The following is a 23776-nucleotide window of genomic DNA, read 5'->3' on the forward strand; positions in this document are numbered from 1 at the left end:
GGAAAGAGTAACTGATTCCTCGTGGTGGGAAGCACTTGAGCTGGGAGCCGTACTTCCTCCTGCCAGCAGCCTGGGAAGGATGGGAAACTAGACGATGGGCACTGGAGCTGTCCTAGGTCCTGAACAGCCTTCTTTCCTCTGTGAAAGGCCTGAAGCTGGCTTGTGTTCTCTTCTTCCCCAATACCTCCCACCCCCACATTTAAGGTAGTGTTTCCAAAGCTTGGGATTCATAGCCATGGAAGAGCACAAGATGACGTTAGGGTGCACAGAACCTGGGATTAAATAACAACACATCACAGAATCAGCAAGCTACTCCCTTTCCAGTGATCTCAGTAGAGTAGGTTGTTAACACCTAGTCCTTCCTAATCCCTTTTAACAAAGAGAGGTGGCCCTGCCTTTACAGCATTTGATGAGCAATGCCTCTAGCAAAAATTTCACAGTGCTTTTCTGTTTTCATTATCGCTTTTGACAGTAATTTGCCTACTCATATTTTCAGTGCCTAGCACATCGTAGAGGTTCAAACTCTCAGCCATTGAATTAATTTGATTATTTTTCATTATTCTTTGATTTTTGTCTTTTTAACCTCAACCGACTGTGAACTCCTTGAAGACAGGGACTGTGCTTTTCATTTTTATTTTGATTTTAATTTTTATTTTTAGACCAGGGTCTCACTCTGTTGCCCAGGCTGGAGTGCAGTGGCATGATCATGACTTATTGCAACCTCGACCACCACCTAGGCTAAAGCAATCTCCTGCCACAGCCTCCAGAGTAGCTGGAACCACAGGTGTGCACTACTACACCTGGCTAACTTTTTGATTTTTGCAGAGATGGGGTCTCGCTCTGTTGCTGGAGCTGGACTTCAGCTTCTGGTCTCAAATGATTCTCCCACCTTGGCCTCCCAAAGTGCTTAGATTACAGGCGTGAGCCACTGCACCTGGCCCTGCTTTTGTTTTTTCTTTGCTTTGCCATTTTGCTCCTAGGGCCTAGAAAAGTGCTCAAATACACAACCATTGCTTGTTCTGGTGAGTGAGTAGGCAGGTGGAGAAGACATAGGAAAGTCAAGTCTAGCAGGCTAGGCTTGGTCTCTATGCTGATGCCCAGAGGTAGCTGATGGAACTGGCTAGTGTGAGTCCCATTCAGAGTCCATGTCAGAAACTTGGCTGGTTGTCCCTTCCTTGAAAGCCTCATTGGGAGAACGGTGAGCTGTGTACTTGTTCCTCACACAAGACTCTCTCCCTTCCCTCCTGGGCTATGCCTTGACCTCGCTCCAGCCACGGCAGGCCTGGCCCTACCTGACTCTTTGGAGCTCACACCCACCTGGGACTTCTCTGCCATGGAAGAAAGAACCATGTCCTGGGCCTGTGGACTTGGAATTGCACCTTTGGGGTCCTTCTGGGGAGGAGGATGGGTTGCCCGATCAGAACATGGCCAGATTTTCTTCTTAAAGGCTAGATGGTCAGCCTGGGGATCAGTCTGAACTTTAACTTCACTTTCTCCTTTTCTTGGCCTTTATTAATTCAGTGTGTGCTAAGGATTATATTGCAAGTCTGGCCAAGGATTTCTTTAAAAGAAAATCCCCAACCAGGCTGGACGCATTACTGTTGTCAGCATGACCGTTAGCCTCCTTCAGAGTGAAGGTCAACAAATAATTTTCAGCTTTGTTTAAAGCCTCTTTAATGGATTCTATAAAATGCTCTAATTACCAGTGATTATCCGTTGAGTGCTCGCAAGCTTTTTAAAGCTTTTCTGTGCCCATTTCACTCTGTTCACACAGAGTTCAAGTTGTCTGATGTACTTAAGCAAGAGGAGGCATTTTCTTTCTTTCTATTTCTTTTTTTTTAAATCATATAATTTGGAGTGTTTATAAGGCAGGCCAGCTTTCTCTTTTTTTGGTCTGAAGCAGAGTTTTTACTCTACTTTCCATCTGTTTCCATCTTGTCACCCAACAAGAAATTAAATGCCATTTAAATGATATGACAGTCACTTCCTTACCACACACAGTAGAACATAACTGCCTTCGATGTGCACAGAATTCTCACAGGTGTCATCTCAGTTGAGCCCCACAGAGGGAGGCTGGAAGGGCTGCTGAGGCTGGGATTCCTCACCTTCTGTCCTCCTGACATGGAAGCCTGGATCAGTTCTCTGTGGTGGGGGCATCCTGGGCATTGTATGGTGCTCAGCAGCATCCCTGGCTTCTACCTGCTAGAGGCCTAGCACCCTGCCCTAGTCGTGACAATTAATAATGTCCTCAGACATTACCCAATGTCCCCAGAGGGGGAAAAAATCACTCTTGGTTGAGAACAGTTGACTTAACCCATTTTCAGATGAGGAGATGGTGATGGGAAGGGCTTGCCCAAGGCCCCACAGATGGCGTGCTATGGAGGGTCTGTCAGCCTCTTCTTTGCTACACTGATGACTCATAGACACCCTCAAACCCAGCAGAGGCACCATTCTTTCCTCTCCTACCCCCTGTGTCAACTTCCCTGCCTCTCTTCCTGGTAGAGTCACTGCCAACATCAGTGCCTGTTTTCAGCAAATGTGTCTTCTGCAGTTGATGTGTTTCAGGCTTCTGTTCTTCTGCCTCCTAAGTTTCGTGTCCTAGAGGACATCTCATTTGATTTTTATAGTGTCCAGAAGACTGTCTGGAGGGCTCTTGGGCAGGGAGGCCCAGTGAATTTGTCCCACAGTACTTGTTCCTGTTGCCTGGCCATAGGCTGCCCGCCATGCGTGGTCAGGAGCAGTGAGGAGTAGACCTGCTGGGGTGGGAGGGAAGATGTACTGACAGTGACCCATAGTTCTGAGAAATCATTTGTGGATGGTTCAGTTCACACTCTGTTCATGAACCACAGCCACAGTCTTATGTTCATTGATAACCATTTGTGGCACCTTGGTGAATTCCAAGCTGATAGTGTCCTTAGATGGTGAACTTTGACCTGACCCCTTACCCACATGTATCCTTTCCTGCCCAATCTTGCTCTCTGGTGAAAATAATTGACTTGGGTCATGTACCATTGGGCTGAGGGACAGAAGATTGTGTGTGTGTTTGTGTGTGTCATTGTCTTTGTTAAGGGAGAGGAGGGGTCGGTCCTTTAAGGTCTTACACATTTTGAAAATGTTGGATTAAACAAAGTAAAACAAGATTCTTTATTGCAGGACTTCTCAGAGCCTTTACCTGGTAATGTGCTCTATGATTATTCCAGAGCAATACAGGATGCAACATTTCCCAAAGTAATTTGACCACAAGACCTCTTTTCTTTTCGTGGAGTATCACATTCCACTGTGTGCATAATATTCTGCGGGAAAAAGTGTCACCTAGATATGAAAGTACATCTCGCCCCACTTTGTGTTTGGCCATTTCTAAGGTGGCTTTAAAACTAGGAAGGATGAAAGATTGTCAGATATGGAAGCCCACACCGTCTTTTGGTTTGGTGGCTCTCAGTGGCTGGATTCTGAGCGGGACCCTGGAGGAGAGAAAGTCCTTCTCACATGACTGGACGTTCCCAAAGCTGGGGGAGTCAGTTTGGAAGACCTGACTTCCCAGTCCATGTGAGTGGCCATGGGAGTGGTGTGGTCGGAAAAGAGGGGGCCAAGGGAGCCCATCGAGAGAAATGCCCACCCTCACCCTCCTCCTCCTCAACCGAAGAGGAGAGGTGCAAGGGGAACGAGTGAAGAAAGAGAAAGGAGAACAGAAGTTTCCATTTGTACCGGATGGTTTTGTTTTTTTATCTGTTTGCAAATGTTCAGTGTAATGGTTTGAAACCCAGCCGTGTAGCTGCCGCCGCCCACACACAGAGCTGCCGTGGCACTGAGCTTCAGCAGGCAAACCATATCACCAGCGTCGGCCATTAAACCCGAGCCCACACCAGGGCAGGCTGCACACCTACCCCCGGTGTCCCTCTGCCACCCCCACCGCCCCGGCACCCCCGACACCCACCACCCTCCACACACACAATTTTTCTTTTTTTAAATTTCCAGCAGTCGGTTTTTCTCTAGAGAAGGCATAAAGAGAAGCAGAGGCAGAGATGGGACGAGCAGGGAGAATGCTCCTGCCTCATCGGAGCCACCGGTTTTCGGGAGAGAGCAGCAGCCCCCACCTGCCTGTGGACTGAGCACTTAAAGGTGAGAGAGGACTTTGTGATTTCTTTGTGCACCTGGAGGTCTGGGATGCAAGGCCAGATGAAGGGATCTTAATCATTGAGCCTGGTCTGTTGCCTCCCGAGTGATTCTATCAGGCAAGCATGATGGATGATTCCTTCCAAGCACACGCAGTTATCTCTGACACGAGCCCCACTCAGGTCCCCGTGAGATCTTCTGAACCAAGGGGCTTCTAGCCCCTCCTCCCCACCTTTCAGTACAGCCTTGTAAACCTCAGATGTGGATGAAGGTGCCGTCCTGCCTTTGACTTGACCTGTTGATTTCCAACCGGGGCTGCTGGCCCTTCCTCTCTAGAGTGAGTAGTGACTCACACTTTTGGGGGCCTATGAAATGGTCCTCCATCCAAGGGGCTTTGGGAAGCCTGTTTCCCTAGTGGCCCCAAGCCCAGTAATCAGAAGCAATCAGACCCAGCTGTCCAGCTAATTTGTATAAAATAGGCTTCCTTCCTAGCAGAAATCAACAAAGTCTAAAATAGAAGGGACTGTAATAGGAAATGAAGCTGCAGAGTTCTGTGTGGAATGCAACAGGCAGGGACATCGGCATGGAAAATACTAAGTACAAATTACATGGCTGACAACCATGGGAGCAGGAGAAGCAGTGATCTCCTTGCTTATCGAGCATGTCTCTGGGTCGGAGGGGAGCTGAGTGGGAACATCGCTTCTGAAAGGTTTAGACCTTTCACCAAGGAGAGGAAAAAGGAAGAACAACAAAGATGGAGAAAAGGGGGAAAAAGGCCGTAATATAATATACATGTAGAAGAGAAGCAGATAAAAAGCTCCAAATTCTGTGCAGTCAGGGGATGAATCAGTTAGTAAAGATCTATTTTTAGTTTCCAAGATCTGCTGTTGCATTTTGCCTGGCATTAATTAATGTCACAGGCATGTTCCATGCACAGGCTCTGAAGGGCCCTCGCGTGTCACTGTAGCTGGAGGTGCCAGCCCGTCTTGATGGGAGCTCTCCAGTCCTTTGGGGTCTGGTCTCTGACACAAACATGTGTCCAGAATGTTCTGCTCTCTGACCTTGTCCCCTCTGGGTGTATCCGTTAATCTCCTCGCTCTGGCCCTTGGATGTCTGGCCACTGGCCAAGGGAGAATTGCAATTGTTATACTTTGTTTTTTAAAAGGAAAGGCTGTACAAGCTGAAATTGGGAAAAGACAAAGATGTTGGATCTTGGCTTAGAATTTAAAGAAAAGGCTTTGAGGGCCGCTTTCCCACTGCAAGGAAGAAGAATGAGGCCCCCCTCCTCTCCAAACAAGGCTGGTTTTGACAAATCAGATTTCATAACTGGAGAACATCTTCCAATATAGTTTAGGCAAAGTGTAATATGTTAGCAAGAACTCATTATATGACTGGGGTTGATCAGCTGTTGGCTGAAATTGTGTGTGAGACTATCTCCAAAAAGCCCGTTCATATTTCAGAGGCGAGGCTGTAAATCTGAAGAGCAACTGAAATGCAGGCATTATTGTACGCCTGAAGCTTTGCTTTCTGAGGTGGTAAGGGGGGATTACAGGCGAGAATGAAAAACCCAAGGCCACATGTCAGCACACTGTTGGGACAGCTGTTTTTGTATATTTGTACCAATTATTAGATCAATGAGAAAGTATGACTACATCAGGGACTCTAATTAGAAGAGACGTCCCTTATACTCTGACATTTTTGAGAATATTCTCCTACTAACCTAGAGCCTGATGGAGCCATCGACGCTAATTGTTCAGTGCCATTGGTCAAGGCCAATGCATAGTCTTCATTTAGTTCCTAAGTCATTTGTGGTCGACCTATCCAAGACAGGGGCACGGACAATCTCGTCAGAGTCGGCTGGGAGGGTTTCCATGATGGAATGGGGCTGGCCTCTCTGTTGAGGGGGGATATCCAAGGGGTCCACATGAGTTCCGAGGACCAGTGGCAAAGTCCCTGTTCAGTCCTCGGGAAGCATCACTACCGCTACATTTCTGATGTTCTGAAGATGGGTTAGAACAGAGTGTGAGAGCAAGCAGGGTGCTGACCTTGGGTCTCGTGTCTTGAGGCTCAATTCCTTCCTCTCACCCAGCCAGGAGATTCAGAGGTCCTGCAGCCTCCCACCTCAGACCCACATACCTGGTGTGAGTTCTGCCCTCCTGACCACACCCCTGCACCTTGGACACAGCTTACCACATCCTTCCCCAAAGCATCTTGTGCCTTGGAGGGCAGGTGCCGTTGCAGTGTTCTGGGCTGGGGGCACTCGAGTTCAGCCCTGGCCAAAGGCCGTGAGGGGCAGAGCCAGGGGATAGTGTCTCCATTGGTAATGAAGGTCTCCATCCCTTCCAGGCTGGCCATGTCTGTGGCCACAGATGAATAGGATGGGTGCCCACCTTGATGGGTCAGACAAGGTAAGGACTGTCAGACCCCATCCTCTGTTTGAGATCAGACCAGAGGTGCCATCAGAAAATCAACTGAAGATTAACCAACTTCCTCTGGTGCTCAAAACCTAGACTCCCTTTGCTGCTTTGCGATTTCTTTCTGTGTGTAGAGGTCTGATAAGCCAGATAAGATGAAGGGATGTTAATCCTTGGGCCCAGTCTGAACGGCAAAGTTCCAATTAAAGAAGATATGACCGTGGCCTGGGGCTGTGCCTAAGAAGGGCTTTGCTTATGTCTCTTTGTCTAATTTCTGTAATGGGCCCGTGTGGATGGCACCTTCACCAATACCATTTTATGGAGGAAGAAATGGAGTCTTACACAGTTCATTGTACTTTTTGCATTGTATCTTAAAGATATAAAACTTTAACCTTACACTCCATAATATATCTATTGATCTTACTATAAAATAAGATCTCCCTCCTCCAAAAAAAATTGTGAAGGAAAATGGTTCCCTCCTGAGTGAGTGCCAAAAGCCTGGGCTTAGCCTGTCGGAGAGAGAGGCTGCAGAGCCCCTGTGTGGTGAGCAGACGCCCTCCACAGGGCCCCCGACACACGCTTCGTGCCTGAGCCTTGTCCCTGTGATGTTGACACTGTGTGGATGGTGGAGCTGGAACTTGCCCTGAGGGCCCCAGGGAATCTGGCAAGGCCCAGTCTCCACAGCGTTTCTCTGTGGAATGTTCCAGCTGGCCGGTGTGTACAGGGGAATCTGAGTCGAGGGCTTGAGGGGGGCTGTCGTCCCACACAGGGCTAAGGCTCTCCAGGGAGCCTCAATGGCTGGACCCCCATCCAACACCAGTGCCAGGGCAGCCCCCTTCGCCCTGCCGTGGCCCGCCTCTTCCTCTGTGACCTGCCACGGGCCTCACATCCTGAGAGGAGCCCTAGAAACGGGCTCTGTTGATAAAAACACACATACCCTTTGCCACAGGAAATGTGGCCTCACGTTCACAATGGTAACCACCAGGCTCCTCACAGAAACCAAAGAGGAACAGATTTTAGATTTTTACCTCAATTAGGAAACACATGTTTTCTCTCTCTCCTCCCCTCCCTCTCTCCCCTCAGCAAGTCTCAATTTTCCTCACATGTAACCTCTGCCCTCCCTATTCTAGATTGGGAAGCTGCACATTTAGGAAATGGAGACTGTGTTCCTTTGAGTTTAGGTAAAAACTGTGAGAAAACAGGATATAAGTCGTAATGGAAACCAACGGGCCTCGGGTCACAGGTAGGGATGTCAGATAAAATACAGGATGCCCAGTTAAAATGGGAATTTCAGGTGAACAATGAAAACTTTGTTAGTAGAAGCGTGTCCCAAAGCCTGCACAGGATATACTTATGCTAAAACATTTATTATGTCTTTGAAATTCAAATTTAACTGGGCAATCCTACATTTTTATATATCATCTATGAATAGTAACCATAGCACAGGGGATCCACCATGTGAGACTCAGAACCAGCATCTGGGAAAAACATTGAGGCAAACTTCTCCATCCAGATTAATTCCTGATCTTCTGAGAATAACAAACAGCCCACTACGCTGTGGCCAGTACTCTGCGCCAGCACACGCTGACATTCTGTGGGCAAGGAGCTCTCCTTGAGTCTGCCCAACGGAGGTGTGTAGTTTTTTGTTGTCCAGGAGAGAAACAGAGGCCCAGGGAAGTCAGCGGGACGAGCCCGAGCTCAGTCAGCTCCCGGCCTGTCTCTCTGCATAGTACTCGCCGGCTGTGGGCGGGCAGGCAGTGCCAGCTTCAGAGGAGCAGTAATAACAGGTTAGCTTGGAAGTGCTCCTTGCAGAGATGGGAACGGCTGTGTCAACACACGCAAATTATATGCAAATACACTTGGCCTGCCTGCCCAGATGGGAGACCCATGAGCACAGCCTCCAGGCGTCCATGGGTTTCTGATAGGGCAGGGGTACCAGGCTGATAGTGGCTGGGTCTCCTGAGAGGCCCATGTTCCCAGTGCATGTGGGCTGCTGGGACACATGCACACACTTGTCCTCCTGGCGTGGATGAGGATGCGAAGGGGCTGGTGTGGAGGTGGATGCCTAAGGCTGGAGGGGGTGTGTTGAGGCGCTTGTGACCTGCCACCCTGATCTGTGTATTCCCAGCAAACCGCATGGCTTCTGTCTCCTGGGGTAATCCTTCCTGAGGCTCCAGCACCCATCTCTGGACAGAAGGAAGCGGCCCTTTCCCTGGGCACCCTCCTGCTGAGATGCCACAGGACTGCAGACCTTTGAGGAGAATAATCCTAACCACAGTGATGCTACCGTGAGCGTTAACCGGGTGTTTATGATACACCCTACCCAGTGCTGAGCATCTTGTGTTTAATTCTCCCACGTGCCTGGGGTTCTTGTGGCCCTGACTTGAAGATGAAAACCTTGAGGCTTAGGAAGGTAAAGTAACTTGGTCACAACTGGTGAGATATGGAGCCAAGATTCCACCTGAGTTCTGCAGGCTGGTCAGGTGAATCACTGACAGGTGAATGAGGGATGACTTTCAACACCAGCTCCTGGGCATGGACTTTCTGAAGAGAGCACTGTTTTGAAAAGTCCTTTATGGAGATTTGTAGTGCTTTTAGCTAAGATTGTTGGGGATTTGCGCTCTTAGAGTTAGCAGGGTTGGCCTCAAACACTGCTGCCGACTGAGCCCCATTTGGAGATGTTCTCCACGAGGCAACGCTGAACCTTCAGGAGACCCATAGGAGGTGGCTGCCCAGCCCCTCTGTCTAGCAGTGCGAGGGGAAGGTGTACACCAAAGGTGGGGCTTGGTTGAGTGGTTGAACATGCCGGTGTGGGGCCAGATAGCCTCGGCCACAGGTTGTCTTTGCCATCCTCTGGCTGAGTGGTTTGGGGTGAGCTGCTTCACTGCTATCAAGCTCCTTTCCTCATCTGTTAAGTAATATTTGTAATGACAGCATCTCCCTCACACACCAGGTTTCACTGGTCTGTTGCCTGATCAATCATAATAGTTATTACTCATTGCTGTTTGCCAGGCACCAGTTTAGGTGCTAGAAAGAGCTAGCAATGAGAACAAAAAGTACAGCGCTCACCTTTGAAGATCTTAGGAGTCCAGAGAGCTAAGCTAAATCCCCTACAATGTGAGACAGGCAGAGATTCACCTAAAAGTGTCACAGGGACCCTGCTGCTGAGGTTCGGGGGCGGGGAGATCACCACTCACAGAGGGTTGGGGGGTCCCAGAGGCCTTTGTTGAGGAGGCAGCGAGTAGGTGGACAGGTGGATTTTGGGTTTGTGGATCAAAAGAAGGAAGGGAATTCCTGGCTGAGGAACAGCATAAGCAAAGCGTGAAGGAGAACCTGGGGGCCTTCGGTTTGATTGGAGGGTGCATGCATCCATCCATGCATGCCAGGGCAGTGGGATCTGAGCTGGGGAATAGGGTACAAAGTCCCTGCTCTTATGGGGATTGCAACGTTAAGCAAGTAATGATACATTAAATTTTTAAATTGTAGTTGTGATGAGCACCCTGAATCTGAGCTGGTCAGGGAGCAGGCGCCTGAGGCTTCCCTGAGGACATAAGTGAAGCTTGAGTAGGAGGCATTTGGGAATGGAAAGAGCACTTCAGGCCATGAGTACAGCTCCCCTGGGGCCCCTGACATGGGCCGGCATCCAAGGAGCCAAAAGGTCAGTGTGTGGCTGTGCTGCAGGCAACAAGAAGTGGGGCTTGGGAAGTGGCTGAGGAGGTGGACAGAGGCCAGCCTACATGGGCCCTGCTAGGTGGAGGACATTACTTTGTCCCAAGAGCGATGGGGCTATTGCAGGGTTTTAGCTAGAGTGGGGATGTGTAGGTGGACTTTTATGTCTAAAAAAGATCCCTCTGGTGGTGGTGGAGAAGGCTTTGTATACAGCAGGAGTGAAGGTGAAGGGAGGAAACTGGACTTTGGCCAGCTGTGGACTGTACAACTTGACCAAAATCCCACTTTGCCATCGCCACCATCCTCAGCCCAACACACTCAATACCTCACTCTTTTGCCCCTGAGCAGTGTCTCATCCAGTCCCTGTTCCTGAGCTCAGCACCCACCTGATTTCCCCACCACCCTTGCTGCTGAGCACACGTGTCTTGGCCCCCAGCCCACATGCTCTATGTTCTTCCCAACAGAGCCAAATCCTGTGGAACTGGACCCGGAGAGAACAGGAAGGAGTCAACAAGATCTTAAGCCTGCTCCAGACCCCTTGCCTGACTTTTGAGAAGGTCAGGGCCCGATTTCTGTTTGTCCCTCCTCCCTGGGCTGGGCGCATCTTCCTGGGACAGCCTACCCCTGGGAACGGAAGGCTTGGAAGGAGTGGTGGATTGCCTCACCAAGGGAGTGAGTGCCGAGGCACACAGGGCCAAGTGCTTATTCGTGCTGGAAGCTGCCCTGGCAGCCTAGGTGCCCTGCTGCCAAGAGCTGATTGGAAGGCTGGACAGACATGTTCAATGGTCCTGGGGCCTCACCAGCACACCCTATGAAGGGCAAATGGGAATGGGGGCTGGCGACTCCATCAAGTTGAACTCCAGGAGGTCAAGGACAGGGCAGGAGGGACTTTGGCCAGCATGGTCTTGGAGAGGGAATTACTGTCCTGCTACTTCCTACTGTAGCAAACTCTTTGAAAAAGCCACAGCAATTTTTTGCTCTCCCAAAATAGCTGAGAGATTCCATTGGACAATTGCTTACCAAATACCTACTTGGAGCTGGGCTAAGAAAGAGAAATTTTCATCTACTCCTTCAAGGAGTGCATGGTCTGGTGAGAAAGCCTGATGTAGAAACCAGTCATTACAGGGCACTGTCGTGTTCAGGTGGTGAGGAGTGACTATGGTGGCACGGGACTCTAGAGGTGGTGGAGACTCCTGCAGCCTGGCAGGTCGGTCACGCTTCACAGAGGATGCTAGAAAGAGCTAGTCATAAAAAAAGTGCAGCTCTCACTTTTGAAGATCTTAGAGTCCAGAGAACTAAGCTAAATCCGCTACAATGTGAGAAGAGCCAAGATTCACCTAAAAGTGTCATAGGGACCCTGCTGCTGAGGTTCGGCAGCGGGGAGATCACTTCTCGCAGTGGGTTGGGAGATCTGGATTTGGTCTTCCCATGTAGGATTGCGGAAAGATATACATGCAGAGACTAAGTGCTTCTCCAAGAATACACACATGCTCATTCACACGTGTTAGTAACCTGCATAGAAGGCACACATAACCCTGTTGGGACGGGACCCAGGTGGTCCAGTCTCAGAGCAGCTTTACGAACCCCAGACTCAGAGCAGCAAGCAGAAAGCACCATGAGAACTCAAGCTCTCTGCTCGAACCCTGTGAAACCGAAGCAGGCTCCACCCCAATCCCCTGCGACTGATGCCTCTTTTCCTTCCACTTTCCTGCCATCCTGCAGCAACTCCAGTGTCCCTCTTCTTCAGACTCCGTGAGAAGTTCCTCCTTCCGCACTGCCCTCGCTGCTTCTCTTGATGACTTTCTCTCAGAGACAAGTCCTATGCCACTTGGAACAAAACTTCTCCTGTGGCCTAACCCCTGTGTCATCTGTCCCTGGCATGCTGCCTGGCTTCTCTCCTGGCTCTGCCCACTTTGTGGTGACCCTGACAACTCATGAGCCTTCTGCTGGTTTCTGCATCACAGGGAAGAGTGCCCATCTCAGCGCCTTGGCACTCACCGTACCCTCTGTCTTTCACCCTTAGCCAGATGTGCCCGGGGCTGAATCTTTCTTATCTCCCAGGTCTGTCTCCATAGACAGCCTCCTACCCCTCCCCTGTGACTCATACCACTCTCTTCCTTTTCTTCATTGCAGTGTTCTCTAAAATCACTTCACTCATGTATGTATTTTCCTATTTATACCTGTGTCTCACACTGAAATCTCAGCCCCGTGAGGGCAAGGGGGCCACTCTCTTATTCTCCCCCAGTCTTGCAGCCCTGAATGAAACTTGGGATGTGCTGGGGACTCAGTCAGTATTTGCTGGACAAGTGAGTAACTGTTGAATACAGTTTCCCTGACACCTGGAAGGGATAATGTCTTCCTCTTTCATAGCTTTTTTTCGTTACAATCTGCCTGTTTGGCTTTTGTCATTATTTCCCAATCATCTTGATTATGCATCATACAAAAGACTATAGAACAGTCTAGTAAAGGCAAAACCTCTCAGAGGTAGGAGGAAGGGAAGGAAGAGATTGGACAAAGCCAGAACACTTGTTAGCAGGTGGGAAAGCAGACAAGGCTGGGCACAGAAATGCACTCATATTTTTGTCTGCGTGCACCTGAGTCTGTGTCTGCACATACACGCCTAGAGCACTCTGATGTGAGTGGGAGCAGCTGGAATTTGGTGTTTTGGGTGACTGGCTGGGCTCTGGTGAGACGTAGGTCTGTTCTCATCTTGCTCCTTAGCTGGTCAACTTTTCTTGCTCTGTGATCTTTAGAATGAGGGGGTAGCAAATTGGTTTTAGCTCAGGTGTCAAATCTTACTGGCAATGATTGCCTTGGAAGTCCAGGTAAAGCTGGCTTCCGCTGCCCAGCACAGCAGGGAGAACCGCTGGGGCCAGGCTGCACTGTCCACCCTGAGTGTAGGAAGGAGAGAGGGGGCACCGTACTGTGATGTGGCTGTGTTAGATAATTCCCGAAGCACTGTTGGCTCTAAAATTCCAAAAGTCTCCCCCGCTTTGGGAACGGTAAGAGATGGGTTGGAGACCCTGAGTGAAAGGAACAATTCTCCTCCCCTGGGAAGACTTCATCTTCAGAGGCTGGCCTTGAGACATGTGCCAGGAAACCCCTCCTAGAGAGGAAGAAGTAGGGTCCACCTAAAGGGTACATGAGGAGTTGTGTGCTTCCCCTCATGCTCAACTAAAGACTGAAATTCCCAGCACTTAAAAGCGAGTTGTGTAAAAAGTGGTCTATATTTAACATACACTGTATGACTTTAGGGATAAATATGGGCCTGTGAGACCATCAGCACCATTAAGGCTGTAGACGTATTCACCTCCCAAAGTTTCCTCTTGCCTTCTTTATTGTTATGTGTGGCCAGAAAACGTAACATATGATCTACTCTCTTAGCAAATTTTAAGTGCATGGGCTGGGTGCAATGACTCCCGCCTGTAATCCCAGGGAGGCTGAGGCAAGCAGATCACCTGAGGCCAGGAGTCTGAGACCAGCCTGGCCAACATGGTGAAACCTTGTCTGTACTAAAATAGAAAAAATTAGCCAGACGTGGTGGTGGGCGCCTGTAAACCCAGCTACTCGGGAGGCTGAGGCAGGAGAATTGCTTGAATCCAGGAGGTGGAGGTTGCTGTGAGCCGAGATCGCACCATGGCACTCCAGCCTGGGTGACAGGGTGAGACTCTGTCTCAAAAGTAAATAAATAAATAAATAAGAAAAAGAAAAGAAAGAAAATGTTAAGTATGCAATACAGATACTCCGCTGTACACTAGGCCTCCAGAACTTAGCCGTCTCACATAACTGAAACTTTGTACCCTTTAACCCTCACCTTCCCCATTTCTCCTTCCCTACTCCCTGGTGATCACCACTGTACTCTCTGCTTCTATAAGTTTGGCTGTTTTAGATTCCACATAGAAGTGACATCAGATAGCATTTTTCTTTCTCTGCCTGGCTTATTTCACCGAGAATAACGTCCTCCAGTCCCTCAATGTTGCTGCAAAGCAGAATTCTTCAAAGGCGGAATAAACATCTCAACTAAATGTTTTTTTTTAAAAAGAAGAAAGAACTTTAAAAAATTCTTTAAAATTTTATTTTTATTTTCACTTTTTATGGGCACATGGAAGGTGTATATATTTATGGGGTACGTGGGGTATTTGGATACAGGCACGCAGTGTTTAATAACCACATCAGGGTAAATGGTGCATCCATCACCTCAAGCGTTTATTATTTCTTTGTGTTATAAACATTCTGATTATACTCTTTTAATTTTTAAATGTACTATAAATTATTGTGGACTGGAGTCATCCTTTTATGCTATCAAATTCTAGCTTATTCATTCTAACTATAGTTTTGTACCCATTAACCATCCCCACTTTTCCCCCCACTCCCCTACTCTCTATCTCCATGAGTTCAATTGTTTTAATTTTTACCTCCCACAAATGAGTGAGAAAGAAGAAAACAAAATTAAAAGCTAAAATGAAAGCAAGTCCTACTGAAAGTGTGGGGGTGGATCCCTGTGCTAAGGGAAGAGGAAAATGAAGCCAGGCTGGCTCTTTCCTCCTGCTGTGGCTGGGATTCTGAACTCTGGCTTGGGAGGCGAGTTGGGTAGTTTATCATTTGAGCCCTGCCTCCTTCCAAAAAGGATTTGAGGGGACTTACAGTGAGAGCATACCCAGAGGATAGACAGTGGGAAATAAAGCCAGAGTGAGAGGTCAGAGGCCACCAAAAGGAAGAGAAAACCAAACCCCGGGAAGGGCCAGGGTCTCTCAGGCCAGGACTTGGATTCAAGGAACAGTCGTCATTTGGTTTCATAAGGACAAAGGATTCTTGGCTTGGAGAAGAGTTGGCAGAGGCCAATATACAAATCTGTGTTTAAATCTGTTTATTGAAAGTCTTAAACATATTGTTTTTGTAAATACATCCAACAGACACTGATTAGTCAGCCTCCCGAGTGATGGGTGTGGCAGGGTCCCATCCCTGGCATTTTGTTCCCCATCTGGGCCAGTAAGCTCTTCCCTTTAAAAAAAACAAATAAGAAAGCAAACTCCTTACATAAGAAACTTTTGGGGCTACAAGGAGGGGGAACCAGCTTTTCTTGTTGTAGTTGAAATATAAACATTTTTTCTTTCTGGTCTGAAAAATTAATCTACAAAACCAGTAGGTGACACCAAAGAAATCACTTCAGGTGCTGGAAGTGATTTCATTTTCACACTCTATGATTAAAAGTCGGTAGCCAAGTGCTCAGAGCCACATCACATCTTCCTAAGCAGGAATATACCACGCCCTGCCCTCCTCTGGCTCTGTTTCTGTTCCTCAGGCGCTTTCATTATCTGTGTGATGTGGTGAGACTGGCCCGTGGCGACAGGGAGCTGCAGAAGGCAATTACTCCAGGGGAACATTGGGCACTGAGAGGCTGTGTGCCTTTTCCCCAGGACGCCACAGTCACAGCCTGGCGTGCGCAGGAAACCAGCTTGATGGAGCCATCTCCGTCAACGTGACGGGAGCATTTCCAGAAAGTGTCCGGGGGCATTTATTTCCCAAACAGCCTGTGCTGCACAGGGAGAGGGGATGAGGCCACAGGTCAGCGGAGGTGAGGGGAGGGCAGGATGCAGGGAGCTTGTTTGTGGGTCAGGAGGACACTGTCTTGGCAAAGTTCTGCCCACTCTGTGCCCACTGAGCCGCAGGGGATGGCGACGTGGATCATCCGTTTTCTCTTTCTCACTTAGCCTTCCCCGGAGGAGTTTGGGCTGGAGAAATCAACCTAAACCCAGGCCATCCCTGTTGTTCGAAGTATCAGACCATTCAGACCTGCAGGTTGCATGCCCAAAGGCTGGCATGTAGCCCCCTGGGGGCACTTTTGTTTGGTTTTTAACTTTTTACCTCATTTATTTGACATTAGGAGGGACTTTTTCTTTTTAATAAACTTTTTATTTTGGAATCATTTTAGATGTACAGAAAACCTGCACCGTTAGCACAGAAATTCCCACATCCCTTCAACCAGTGAATCCCCCGTAGCATCTTACATGCTCATGGGGCATTTGTCACGACTAAGAAACTCATGTGGGTACATTCCTATGAGCTAACTCCAGACTTTATGTGCGTGTCACCAGTCTATCAACTGATGTCTCTTTCTGTCCTAGGATCTAAGCCAGGGTGGGTGGTCACTTTTCGTATCACTTTTTTTTAAGTGCCACAATTATGGAGTTATTTTAATGAATATTACAAAAAATACCAGATCAATTATTATAGCTTGGGACAAATTAAATGATAAAAGCAAGTCAATTTGAAGAAGTGTGTTATGAAAATACATAAAGATGACATGGTACAGCCCTTTACTTCACAGACCCCACCAAGAAGCTCAGGCTTGCTGAACACCAAGCAAATCCCTAACGAAGTCCTGGTGGGGCTGGGATAAGGACTAGCAACCCAGTACCCCTTCCACCGCCCAACAGCGCCCCTCTTCCTGTTTGGATGCTGCGGAAGGGAGGAAGGACGTGGAGAGGAGAGGAACCCTCAGTGGGAATAAAGTTTCCATTTCAATTATTCAGCTGATCCTTGACCCCCATTACTATGGATAATCAAAAACTGGGTGGATGCATCATGCCTTAAAAACATCGCTGAAGTGGCCCTGAGGATGTGCAAGCAGATAATTGCATGGGGTATTCATCCAATGACACTCCAGGGGGAGGTAGTTTTCTATACGCACGGAGACGAGAGCTGTGGCCCTCAGCACAATGTCGCACATCTGAGGAGTGTTCCTTCCTGAGGGGGCTCCTTAGGTACAGCTTCCTGTTCCCTAGCATAGGGCTGGTGATGATCAACCTCTTCTGACAATGGAGAGAGCATGCAGAGGATGTTAGGGGAACCAAACCCCAAGAGGGAACCAGCTTCATTGGAAAGTGGAGCGCGTGCCTTCCCAAGGCAGGGCATTGCTGAGCCCCACAGAGGAGCCCTGGGTTCTGCTGCCTGTCCCACAGCACAAGGCGTGACAGCACCTGCACTGGAATATAGACTGTGCTTTGGAGCCTTTGGCGTCAGCTCCCACCTGGTGTGTAAGTTTGTGGTCTCTCCAGCAAGTTCAGGGAAGTGAGGGAGTTGCAGTTCTCTGTCATTCAGCAGGTGTGGACTGAGGGTTGGCTCTGTGCCAGGCCCCGTGCCGGATGCTGGCTTCCATTGTGAGACCAGGCACAGCCGAGGCAGAGATGAGCATTCCTACAGTCACTCACGACACCAGACTCCACAGACCAGAGAATGGACGGATCCACAGGAATGAGAGACAGGCTGCCAGGTGCCCAGACCTGGGGAGCCTCCGGAAGAGGAGAAAGGACCACCCATCATGGCTGACCTTGGGAGGACTTGGGTCTTCACAAATTGTGTTCCTTGGTATATACAAGAGACACAAGACACAAGAAATATTCATCTATTTCCATTCATTTATTTGACACATACTCTTGGGGCCATGAGTTCGATCCTCAGAAGAGGGTCATGATGATGGAGGGAGGAAGGATGTGGTGAGGGGCCGTGCAGGAGCCCAGGGGGCTGGTCTTATGGCCGCTCTTGATCGCACTCCTCTGAGGCCCCAGAGGTGCTCCTTCATCCCCAGCTTGCTTGTGAGGCTGCGTCAACTCCCCAAGCCCCCGTTTCCTGCTGAGACCCAGCCAGACACTTAGCCCTGAGTGTGCCAGATGGCTCCACTTAGGGTGCTGCTCCAGCCCCTCTCCCTGGGGCTTCCTGCCATGTGACTGCACATTGGGGTTCTGGAGAAGGGCCCAGGGACTGAACTGCAAAGGTGAGGGGTGTCCCTGCTCCTCCTGACCGCAGCTTCTGCACAGGCATGTGTGTCTGATGATGCAGAGCCAGAGGGGCATGGCTGATGAGAGAGTTATCCTTTCTACCCGTGAGTCTCCCTCGGACACACAGGATATCTCATGTCTCCTCCTGGTTTTCCTGCTTTTTTTTTTTTCTAGCTGCATGAGGTAGTTTTGTTTGAAAGAACAGTCAATGCAGACTTCAGTTTTCCGAATGAGGCTTGCTCTTGGCAAGTGAGAGAGACATCTTTTTGTTTGTTTGTTTCCTTTGGAAAAAAGGGCCTGAGAAAGCAAGTTAACAATTCTTTGGAATTAGTTTTCTTTTTCTTTGGTGACTATTGCCACATGCTTAGTTCATTGGATGCCTTTTATTTCTTTCTCTTGCCTGATTGCTCTGGCTAGGATTTCGAGTACTATGTTGAATAGAGTGATCAGTGCCATGTCTTAAAAATAAAAACTAATTCAAACAAATCCATGTTGAACAAAATATCACCATTGCTTTGTCAATTGCAGTGGAAATGCTCATTCTGGGCCCTCGGGAACCTCTGGGGTTACATGTGGAGGCTCTGCAAACACTTGTTCCATCCACATCTCCAGGAAAACAACCACCCAGGCTCTAATTCTTACTTCCCTGCACAGAACAACCTCATCTCTAATGCAATGGTTTTTGCACACCTACATTTCTGGGCAGCAGGCTCTGTTTATAGGTAGTTAGGCCAATAGTAACAATTACTAAAGAGCTGAGCTGTGGCTTTTTTTTTTTCTCTCTACTTCTATCTCTTCCTGTTTTCTAAGGGTTGCTATTGTGACGTTAAGTAATGTATAGGAAATAATTTACTTCCTATTTCTGGGCCATACCAAGTTTTATCTCTGCTTGAGTCTCTTCCAGGTTGCTTGAAATGGTGCTTTTCTCAGTTAAACGTGGACTTGACAAAAAGGCCAAGCCACAGGAGGCTGCCCTCTTTTATTTTAGTTTCTAAGGCTCAGGGAGCATCTCTGTGTTCTCTGAGATGCTGCCTGCAGAGCAGGAACTGGGAGAGAACACTAAAATGCCCTCTCAGCAAAGAGTAGCGGGCTCCCTACAGAGAGTGTGAGCAGGTCCTCTTGAACTCATCTCTCCTCTGCGGGGCCAGCCCCATGGTCCTTTCTGGACCTGTGGCTGTCTTCTCTGGGCAACCAGATCAGTGTGTTTGAATCAGAGCATCACTGGCTGAAAACACTCCACTCTTTACAAAGGTATGTAACATGCTCCATGACATAAGCATATATAAAATGTCAGTTAAAAAAAAAACAAACTCTTTACTCTGTGTTCTTAATGATATATTTATCTTCAAGCACGCAGTTAAAGGGAAAATGCTACGTAAAACTGTGTGACCCAGTTCAAGTAATTCTCTTGTGTGCTTAATACCGCTGTAGATTTTGTCAAAATATTTGCTACAATTCATAATGGCTGTCAAAAACCAGGTCCACACTCCACGTTCTACTAAACAGAAAAACATTTAGAAGAAAATTTATTGCTTTATAAACTGTTTTTTTTCCCCCAATGATGGACCTAATTAAACTGAAAGTGTGAATTGTTTAGAAACATATTAGCCCAAGTATTTGTGTATATATATATACATATATATATGTTTTATTAGCCCATTTTTATTTATATATAATATAATTGAAATATCAAGATATTTGATAGAGCTACTATTTATAGCAATTCTACTGATCAGCCACCCAAGGGTAGTATTTTTCAATTAGATTTACAAGGGCCAATAGACCATGTATTTATACACATATCTGACTTCCCAGTGTCCAAAATAGCAAAGAACTAGAGGCTATCTCAGATCAGCCATGGAAGCCATGCTCTGAGAGGTAACGTGTTTCTCCTTTCCCGTAGCAAATCTTTCTGTAAGAATGAAACCAGAGATGTTATCTACCAAAATGCAACGAGGGACAGGATGCAACTTAGAAAAATGATAACATTAGCTGACTGGGAAAAACAGAATCAACGTCAGGGCGAGTTTAAAATAATATGCTTTTTAACCACCCTCGCTTTATTGCCCCAGCTAAGAGCATGTATTTAGGACCATAAGCTAATATTAATCAGAGAGAATGCTTAGGTTCTGTAGCAATGTTGGGTCCTGTGAGATTTGCTTCCTTAGCTGTGCTTCTGCTGGGAAGCTGGGGAGGGGTGGTCATGAAGGAGGAGTGCCATGTGAGCAGGATTACCCAAAAGCGCCTGCCTAGGGAAAATGGGCTCACTATCAGGGGCCATGGAGTTACCAGCTAGAGAGACTTTTCTCCTGGTAGAGACCATGAACACCATGTACGCAGAGAACCAAGACTGTAAAAGGGAGGTATGGTAGGCTGTTTGGTTAGAGGGGTGGGGCAGGAACAGACACAGGGAGAGTCTACCATGTCTGGACAAATCACATTTATAGTTTTATCCAATCCTTCGAACAAATGAACATGAGCCCCACTTTTCAGATAAGGAAAACACAGCGTGGAGAGTTTAAGTGAATTATTCCAGATTATAGGGTTTGTAGGTAGCAGAGCAGAGGTTCAAAGGCAGGTCTCATCTCCAAGGTCTGGGCACTTTACCCACCGTGCTGCCTGTCTGGGTATGGCACGGCAGGGAAGACTGAGTTATGCTGGAAGGTCACACTCAGGGATTTCTGCAGAGCGACTTTGGGGCATAGGTAGGAAGCTTGTTCTCAGCACTGGCTTGTCACCAAGTGAGAGATCTTTGCAGATTTTCATTGCTTTCCTTGTAGTTCCTTTTTTTTTTTTTCTTTTTTTTTCTTTTTTTGGAGCTGTAGTCTCGCTCTGTCACCCAGGTTGGAGTGCAGTGGCATGATCTTGGCTCACTGCAACCTCTACCTTCTGGGTTAAAGTGATTCTTCTGCCTCAGCCTCCTGAGTAGCTGGGGTTACAGGTGCTCGCCACCACACCTGGCTAATTTTTTTGTATTTTTAGTAGAGACGGGATTTTGCCATGTTGGTCAGGCTGTTCTCTAACTCTTGACCTCAGGTGATCTACCTGCCTCGGCCTCCCAAAGTGCTGAGGTTACAGGCATGAGCTACTGTGCCCAGCCCCTTGTAGTTTCTTTATGATCACTTTGTATTCATAGCAATGTTGGAGCTTTTCCAGATATGGTAAATGGTAGTGATGTCAATTTTCCTTTGAATATATAAGGGTACATAAGGAAAAGTGAGTTGATATAAAGAAAATGAAAGGAAAATGGTCTGTGCGGAGTCAGTGTTTCTCCAAGGATAGGCTGTGGTGCTCATGGCTAGTGTCGGTTCTAGATACACTATGAAGGCTGTGGTAAATAACATTGACTCACACACTGGGAAGATTGTTCCTGTTTTGATTCTATTTATGTATTTATTATTTTTATAAATTAGCCTCTTTGTTTTGAGATCATTGCAGATCACCTGCAGTTGTAAGAAAAAAATACAGAGATCACATGTAGTTTTTACCCAATTTCCTCCAACAGCAACATCTTGCAAATCACAATCAGAATATTGACAGTGATATAGTCAAGATACAGAACATTTCCATCACTGCAAGGATTCCTTGTGGCCACCCCAACTCGCTCCTGCTCTCTCCCTCTCTCTGTACCCACCCCACCCCTTAACCCCAAGAAATCACTAGTCTGTCCTCCAGTTTTTTATAATTTGTCATTTCAAGAATGTGATATGAATGGAATCATTCAGTGTGGTGTGTAACCCTTAGGGACTGACTTTTTTCATTCAGTGTAATTCTCTAGAGATTCATCCAAATGTTTCATGTGTCAACAGCATCCTCCTTTTCATTGCTCAGTAGTGTTCTGTGATATGGACGTACCACAGTTGGTTTAAATATTCATCTGTTGAAGGGCATCTGGGCTGATGCCAATTTTTGACTATTACAAATAAAGCTTTAGAAACATTTATGTACAAGCTTTTGTGTGAACATAAGTTTTCATTTGTTTGAAATAAATGCCCAAGAGTGCAATTACTGGGTTGAATAATAGTTCTGTGTTTGATTTGTTAAGAAATGGCCACCCTTTTTTCCAGAATGGCTGTGCCACTTCACATCCACACTGAAATGGATCCTGGCAATGTGGGCAGTGTTTCCAGATCCTCCCCAGCATTTGCTGTTTCACTATTTTTTATTCTAGCCATTCTGACAGGTGTGAAGTGATATTTTATTGTGGCTTTAATTTATATTTCCCAGGTGGCTAAAGATGTTGAACACCTTTTCATGTGCTTATCTGCTGTCTGTATACCTTTTTTTGGTGATAACTTCCTTCATGTGTTTGTTCACTTTCTAACAGGATTGTTGTTGGATTTTTTTTAACTGTTAAATTTTCATAGTCCTCTATAGATTCTAAATATAAGTCCTTGTCAGATATGTTGTTTGTGAATACTTTCTCCAGATCCGTAGCTAGCTTTTTATTCTCTTATAAGCAGGGGTTTGCACAGCGCAAAAAAAATAACTTTGATGAGGTCCATTTTATTATATTTTCCTTTTATGGCTAATACTTTCTGTTTCAAGTCTGGGAACTGTTTCCCACTTTAGATATCCTAAAGATTTTCTCCTATGCTTTTTTCCCCTAAAGCTTTTACAGTTTCATATTTCACATTTACGACTGTTTTAACTATTTTGAGTTAATTTCTATGTAAGTAAGATGTGAGGTTTAGGTCAAGGTTTTTTTTTTTCTTTTTTCTGTTGCTTATGAAAGTCAATTGTTTCAGCATCATTTGTTGAAACAGCTACACTCTGTCTACAGAATTGCTTTCAACCTTTGTCAAAAATCAGTTGGCTGAGGCAGGAGAATTGCTTGAACCCAGGAGGCAGAGGTTGCACTGAGCCGAGATTGTGCCACTGCACTCCAGCCTGGGTGACAGAGCAAGACTCCATCTCAAAAAAAAAAAAAAAAAAAAAAAATCAGTTGGGCATATTTGTGCAGATTGATTTCTGTTTTTTGTTTTTATTATTATTCAGTTCTACTCATGTGTGTGTCTATTCTGACAATACAGTCTTGATTACTTTGGCTATATAATAAATTTTCAAGTTAGGTAGACTGATTCTTTACACTTTAATATCTTTTTTCAAACTTGTTTGAGTTATTCCAGTTCTTTTGCCTTTCTATATAAATTTTAGAATAATCTTATCTGTGCCTACAAAAATATCTTACTAGGATTTTGATAGGAATTGCATTAAGCCTATATATCAATTTAAGGAGAATTGACGTTTTCACTATGTTACATCTTCCAATGCATGAACACAATATGCCTCTTTATTATTTAGATTTTCTTTGAGTTAGTTCATCAGTTTTTTGTAGTTTTCAGTGTATAAGTGTTGTATGTGTTTTATTAGATTTACAAATACATATTTCGTTTTTCATTTAATTTTAGTTTTCAATCATTCACAGCTAGTGTATAGAAATGTAATTGACTTTTGCATGTTGATCTTGCATCCTGTGTTCCTTGCTTCACTCACTTATTAGTGCAAGGAAGGTTTTATTTTATTTTATTTATTTATTTTTTTTGTAGATTCTTTGAACATTTGTATGTAGACAATAATCTCATCTGCAAATAGGGATAGTTTTATTTTTTCTTTTCCTGCTTGCAAGTCTTTCCTTTCCCTGTATGTATTCTGTGTTTCTTCTTTGCTTTATTGTATGGCTAGAACTTTCATCTTCTGAATGAGAGCGATGAGCGTGGACATCTTTCTTTTTCCTTATCTTAGGGAGAAAACATTCAGTTTTTCACCATTAAGTATAATGTAAACTTTGGTGTTTTGTAG

General features: G+C 46.5%; 1 protein-coding gene across 8 annotated transcripts in view; it reads left to right on the forward strand.

The window, feature by feature from the left end:
• The first annotated feature begins 659 nt into the window (after positions 1-659).
• ZNF831 (zinc finger protein 831) overlaps positions 660-23776 on the forward strand; it is a 114587-nt gene continuing 91470 nt past the window's right edge. The window contains exons 1-5 of one of the 8 annotated variants that reach the window (XM_031656872.1): positions 668-4119; positions 8656-8940; positions 10014-10185; positions 10661-10753; positions 16525-19225. The gene's annotated coding sequence lies outside the window, so the exon portion shown is untranslated. Of the gene's footprint in view, positions 4120-8655; positions 8941-10013; positions 10186-10660; positions 10754-13825; positions 19226-23776 lie in introns of those variants that run through there. The other 7 variants (XM_021920870.2, XM_017944662.3, XM_021920866.2 and 4 more) reach the window with 7 other exon arrangements.

Source organism: Papio anubis, chromosome 16 (genome assembly GCF_008728515.1).
Source record: "Papio anubis isolate 15944 chromosome 16, Panubis1.0, whole genome shotgun sequence".
Lineage (NCBI taxonomy): Eukaryota > Metazoa > Chordata > Mammalia > Primates > Cercopithecidae > Papio > Papio anubis.